A 6,863-nucleotide genomic window follows, 5' to 3' on the forward strand; every position below is an offset into this window, starting at 1 on the left:
TGACGGGTCTGCTCTGCCAGGAGCGGTTCTCCCAGCCCCTCACATTGACGGGCTGGGTGGGAGAAGCAGAGGTTCTGTTGTTGCCAATTCAAGGCTAATCAAATCAAAGTAAACCAAACCCAGGCGTCCAATGGTGGTGTTATGCCACATCCACCACTTTCTTATTAAAAAGGGATCGACATTCTCATAGTCTCAAGAGCTTACTGCAACTTTGAAATCTTTGTTTTTTTAAAAAGCACCAGGAATTCCTTGAGAGGGAATTGGCCAGGGAGGTTTTAGCAAGGGCTTAGGGGGAATGCTTTGCTGATTTAACCCCTCTCCTCCCAAATCCAGAGAAAGGCAATGCATCTGGAAGCAGTGCAGCACAGATTTCGGGAGGTGCCAGGGACACAAACACTTCCGCCAATCCCCCTCAAGACTGCAGGACCCACCCCTTGCTCCCACCCTGTCTCAGAGCTCCCTGCTGCTTTAAAGAACTGGGGACAAGGCCTGGTAAAGGTCTGCAGCACACAGACAGGAGATTGAGGTTAAAAGGTACAGCCCAGTCTGACCATATACTCGCCCTTGGGAGGATGGAGTGTGACACAGCTGCTATCCCTCTGTCTTTTTTGATGGGCTTGGCAGCTAGGTGAGAAGGGAAGAAAAGCCTCAGTTTCTTGTCTCCCCCCTTTCCAGCACTTAGTTTACCAGCTATTTTCGTCCCCCCAACCCATACTAAGCCAGTCACCACAGAACACAGAAATTGTCAGAGCAGATCACATCAATGGTCCAAATGCACAGTGCTATAATGACAAGAGTGTAAAACCCTGCAATAACCTGCCCATAGGAATTTTCTTCTTGATCACCAACAGCTAGTGGCTGGCTCATACCCACAGGCATGAAGACAGACACTTAACCCTTACACATTTCTATCCTAGATACTGTAACTGCAGATGATATCCTCATTCACAGGCATGTCTAATCCTTAAACACTTCCTCTCTGAGCTGCCCACAATGACACCCAGGTTTGTTTCCCTGAATGGTGACTGTTGGAGAGAACCCCCATCAACATGTACGAGTAATTCAAGTTGCTGCTTCCAGCATACCTGCAGTGAATTTCATTTGATGTCATGTTGTTAGGTCCCTCTGAAGCGTCGCATAATACTTTAGTTCTAGCTAACCCACGAATGTTTGTCTCCACTGCAAATGCAGCCACTTCTCTGTCCAATCCCCTTTCCCAGATCAAATATATTTGAACAGCTCCAGGGCAAATATACACTCTATTAACCACCTCCTGCCTTGCTTAAAACTGACCACCTAAATCATCTGCTCAGTAAATACAGTAAGTGCATTATACTGACTGAAGAAGAAATTTTTAACTAACACCACACACACACAAACCTTCCCAGAAGTCTGAGCTGCTGGAATTAATGGAAACTATGAGCATGTCACTAAGATCAGACCACTCCTAAGTTTCTCTCTGCCAGCCCTGTATCCTGAGGTGCAGGCATAGAACAAGAATGACTATTCAATGCAGTAAAAGTTACAACACTGCTCTCATATATGTCACAGCTTTACAGTTTAAAAAGACGCCTGCTAAGCAATGCATGTGGCTTGGGTCTTGTCTTCAGCGCTAACAGTGGTGCGTTTTTAACCTTAGGGTGATTAATATGTGTGGGCTGTTCCAAGGTAAAAACTCAACACACACCAAGCACATAACCAGTCGGGAAATCTCACCCCACCCGACCCCACCCACAGCTGACCTCTGGAAAAATTTACCTCACAGTAAAACTAAAGTGCCTGGTTTTCTTTGTGAAAGAACATACCCCCTAATCACTGCAGATCTGAGCACAACAATGCAAGAGCAGCCAGAGAGAGACCTGTCACAGTACATTACGAGGGTTTACATGGAGCCTCAATGGCAAAAGAGGATTGGTGACAGAATTCAGTCGCACTCTGAAGTTGGCAGTTCAAAACCAGACCATGCTGTTAGTGTTCAAAACTCATTCGCCTGACACCTGTTCAGTGGCCGACCTGGAAAGATCTGGTGGACTGGTGTCAGTTCCACAAGTCAGTGCCTTGCCCTTGCTGGCAATCTTGGAAGAGACCAAGAATGGAATGGGCCACAGGGAGCAAGCTCCTCGCTTCCCTAAAGGAAGTTCCTCCTGAGTGGAGCCGAAACACATTGGCAGGGGATGGTGAGCCGCATGTTGTGTCTGCCCTGTGGATAGTTCACTTTCCAGGGATGGCATCCAGCACATTTCACTAGCATTATAGGAATTACGAAGGGTTAGATCTCCAGGAGCTCTGTCTGAACCTCACTGGCACTGGGGAGCAGGGTGTTTTTTTGCATTTCTTTGAAAGGTTCAGAAGTTAGCAAAGGCATTCTCAGTTGATAGTGTAATGGGACCACAGATTGGATATAATCACAAGGAGATTCCCCATCACACCCTCATGGTGCCTCTTGTCCTTTATCAGCATTTCCTAGATCATGACTACACAATGTGTAGCACTCAGAATGTTGCAGCCCCCCCAGTCAGAAGAACCCCATGTTGCTTTGAAGCCATTTTTGCTGCACTGGGAGATTGCAGAGATTTCTTCTAAGGGACTCTTTCAGACAGGCAACAGCATGCCTGGTGTCCCTGGTGCATGCATGACACATGGTCAAGAGCATGCAGGAAAAGTGATGATACAACATGCAGGAAGAGTTCTATAGTGCAGATCCTGCATGTCACTAGACATCTGCTCCCATGCTGCTGAGTGAAAGGTACTAGAGAAACGCATGGAGGATGTCTTTCAAGATTTATTTCCCTATGCTTGGAGAAATCAACCCCAACCTGTCCCCTACTACTAAATTTTTTTGGAGCCACCAGCATTGTTTAGAGAAGAGACAGGACAGGATAGCGGGCCTCTCGGGAAGGAAAGCCAATGAAAGCCTGAGAACAGTACAGGGCAATAGCCTGGAAAGAAAAGAAGCTGCAAGTCTGGAGCATCCCTTTCTGAACAGAGGAGGGGGAGGAATTTCCAGTGCTTGCTGGAAACAGGAGCAATCCAGCTGCCCACATGCAATGGTTACAAGAGACACCTCACACAACTAGTGGAAAACCACCACCTCCCTGCCTTTCTCACACATTCAGAAATCCACAGCTAGACTGGCTGGCATCCTGCCTGTTCCATCTCATGTTAGAATTCTCCACCCCCACCATAGATTGACCTCCTGAGGTATCCTCTGTTTGATTCAACACCGATTAGCCTCTCTGTCAGCTCATGGAGCCCTCTGACCAGGAACATTCTTGATACAGTTGCAAAGTCTGCTGGGTTTTCATTGGAAAGGAGATTTGCAACATTACTTTTGAACACAGGGGGTGGGAGGCCTGAGTCCCAATCAGGTCAGATCTAGCCCCCAAGCACCCATTGATGGCTCAACCCCAACACCTGGAAAATGACACAGTCAAAAGCAGCAATGTTTGACCTACTTGGAATCGGAGAGAGCAATATTTCGTCCTTGTCTCCCTCCCCACCTTTGGCTCCGCTGCTGTCAAACCCCAGGATGTCTGAATGTCAGGAGGAAACACAGTGAGTAGAGGACTCAAAACCAGGATGCTGTGAATTAGTCATTAACCCCATCTTACAGAGCAGAAGAACGATCTGCCCAAGGAAGACAGTGAGTCAGGAGCAGAGCTAGGGATAGACCCTAGTTCTTTAAGTGTAAAGTGTAATTCTTCGAATGTGCAATGGAAATGCAAAGTATTACACATAATTGTGATGCTTGAACACAAGCCTGGAAGTAACATGTTAATTTCAGCTAGAGGGAGAACCAATGTTTCCCAGGGCAAGAAGCCACCCTGATGTGAGAAAGTTGTTATTTTCAAGCATTTGTGTTATTTGTTCAAACAGGCAAATTAGAAAGAGTTAAGAGCATATGGTCGTGTAGCATTATGCTACCTTCCCCTTTCTGCTCACCAATAAGGTGCTACGGATCAGCTTGCAATCCTCTGACAAAGATCCTGGGATGTCTCAGCATCACCCCTCTTCAGAACTCACCCAACCCATGCCACATTCCAGAAACAGCATAAGACACTGGCTGTGTCAACACGAACAGCATTCAAAACCTCCAGCAGAGGGGACAGGAGAAGTCATTGTAGCTTTTACTGTAACAAGGTCAAAAGGGCACATTTTCCATATGCCTAACCACTCCCTTCATGCTTTAAGCTCAGACTTTTCCAGACTATTCGGCCCCTTCAACACTGATGTTTTTAACCCCCTTCTCCTCCCAGAGCTTGGATGGAAAGGGAAGCATCGTTACTGTAGTACCAGCATTAGCATTCCTCTCTCCCACTGCAGGCATGTTTCTCAACTCTCTAAAGCACATCCATCCTCTCCCCACAGTTTTGCTTACTGCAACCATAAAGGGGTGTGCAATACACCACAATCTTACACCACATGCACGACAGGCCAACAGTGCAAGCAGAAACAACTCCACTGATGTCACCAGAATTGTGTCTGCTCACACCGGTACTGCATTTGGCCTTGTAATGGTATCCCCATTACCACCTACTGGGAATACGTGTACCCATCTAAACAGTTCTTGGCTGTCTAAATCTGGCCTATGTGCCTTTTCTTTCAAAACGGACAGTCCTATGTGGCATGGGATGGTGCATCTCAGTCTAGTTCCCCACAGGCAAGTGTCCAGACAGCAAAAGTCAGTGCCACCAGGGCAATAATTAACCCTCTTGTTGGCAGTCTCCCCACAGAAGGCAAGGACTGAATGGCATACCAGCTGCCCTTTGCCTTGCGTATTGCTTTGCATCTACAGATAATACAGCAATTCACAAACAAGGGAGGAGAGCAGGTTAAAAATCATGTTTAAAGAAAAAACAAACAAGAACTTCACACTACTAGTAACACCCTTGGTGATTTGTACCGATGGGCATTTGAAAGCGAAACTGACCTCACAGCATTTATGCTATTAGTTGGTCTGCATTTCCCCTAGCCCAGCAAGAGATAAGGGAGCAGCCAGTTTCACTTCTATTCCTAAGCATTTTCCCTGTTCTCCAGCCTCAGCCTAATGCCACGAGGGCCAAGTGGCAAAACAGGGAAAGTTGTGACAGGGAAATATTTAAACACAAAGGAAGAGTCTGAGTGATTAAAACATTTCTACCAATAGGCTGTGTAGACTCCATCCAGCAGCTCTCAATCCACCTGTGAAGTAACCCTCTTCTTCTGTGAGATGCAGAGCTTAAGTGACTTGCACAAGCCCAAAGAGGGGGTCAATAATAGAACCAGGATAGAACCCAAGAATTCTGACCCTCCGCCTCCCTCCCAGAGCTTTGAGTAGCATATGTGCTCTATGTGAGGACTACAGTCTTGGCCAACAATTACAGCATTACCTGGAGCTAGGGTACCTTCTGGGATTTGTCAAATAAGAAGAGAAGAGCAAAGAGAAGAGCAGCCCCTCCAGTGCAATATCTGGCTTCTAGCAGCATCCAGTCCTCCAGGGGGGAATTTAATTCTGGCACCCATTAGGCATAAGTGCATACTGTGAACAGCCCACCAGTTTCACTGCTCTCCCCAAGCGAGTCCCTGCCTGTCCCGCAGTGTCCCTTCAGACAAATGAATGTCCACAAATTACCTCTGCTCCCTACATGCCCCTGATCAGGTCTTGATATCAGCTGTTCTCCAAGGCCTCTGCCTCACTTATCCCCTCTCAAAGATACCACTACTTCTTCCACTCCCCAGGCCCAGCAGAGCCCCCTTCCTCACCCACAACAAAGTCTTTCTTTCCCTCTCCCCTGGCTTCACTCTCTCTACCTACTCAGTGCCCTGCCATCTCCTTGGTGCTCAGCTCCCTGTTGTCATACCCCCAGATACCACTGATACTGCACAGCCAGGGCCCTCTCCTCTTGTCCCACAGCTCCCACAGGCAGACCACCCGCTCACTGCCACCTTGATACCACCCAATTCCTAGTGCCCTCAGCACCTGCCCTGGTGTCACTCCAGTGCCCCAGGGACCCAGAGCCAACGCCCATCACAGCAACTGGGCACTAGCATCCCAACTCTGCTGCACTATCACACCCAGTTCACACATCCCCACCCCCCAGTTCTCCTGGAGCCTAGACCCTGCAAACTCACCCATAGATCCTGCAGCCCTCACCTCCACTACTGGCCAGGACCTGCAGATCCTCAGACACCATCTACCCAACACCCCCGAGTGCCCTGACTCCCCCCACCCAGCACCCCCTGGCCCCCTCTACCTAGCACGCTCTAATGCCCTGCCTCCCAGCGCCTCTACCCTGGCCCCCCAGCAACCCCTGATCCCTGCACTACCCTCTGCCCAGCACCCCACAGTGCGCCAACCTCCTGTGCTCAGCACCCTCCCAGCGCCTTAACCCTTAGCCACGCGGCCCTGCCCTCACCGCCCGAGCTGCAGCCCCTGGCGCCACCCGCCGTCCGGCCCCGTTCCCGGCCCTCACCTGCCGGCGCGGCCCCCTGCGCTCGGCCCCGAGCTCGACCGGTCCCCAGCGCCGCACGGGCCCGCGCAGACTGCACAGCACTGGCGGCGCACGCTACGTACCCGGGGGAGAGCCCGGCGGCTCCGCCTCCTGCACACAACCATTCGCCACTGGCCCGCACTGATTAGCATAACCACGCCTCTTCTGGCTCCGGGACACGCCCATTCGGAAGCCAGGAGCACCACGTGGCGCGTCCGGAGTGCTCGCTTGGCGCCCAGTGACAGTGGTGGTGGAAGAGAGAAGGGAAGGTGCTGGGGTGAGGGGAGGTGGGGGAGCCCCTTGTTTTGGTCTGCGTTTACACAACCGCTAGCACAGTGAGCGCCTGGTTCCTGCCTGGGGTTGCTAGGTGCTTCTGCAATACCTGTAATAAGG

The 6,863-nt window shown here is 50.0% G+C and overlaps 1 protein-coding gene across 2 annotated transcripts in view; it reads right to left on the bottom strand.

Moving 5' to 3' along the window:
• Positions 1–6,502, bottom strand: part of SLC39A14 (solute carrier family 39 member 14) — a 31,840-nt gene extending 25,338 nt beyond the window's left edge. The window contains exon 1 of one of the 2 annotated variants that reach the window (XM_050940074.1): positions 6,453–6,502. The gene's annotated coding sequence lies outside the window, so the exon portion shown is untranslated. The remainder of the gene's footprint in view (positions 1–6,452) is intronic. The other variant, XM_050940075.1, reaches the window with a different exon arrangement.
• Positions 6,503–6,863: the final 361 nt, after the last annotated feature.

The sequence above is a fragment of the Gopherus flavomarginatus genome, chromosome 2 (genome assembly GCF_025201925.1).
Source record: "Gopherus flavomarginatus isolate rGopFla2 chromosome 2, rGopFla2.mat.asm, whole genome shotgun sequence".
Taxonomy (NCBI): Eukaryota; Metazoa; Chordata; order Testudines; family Testudinidae; genus Gopherus; species Gopherus flavomarginatus.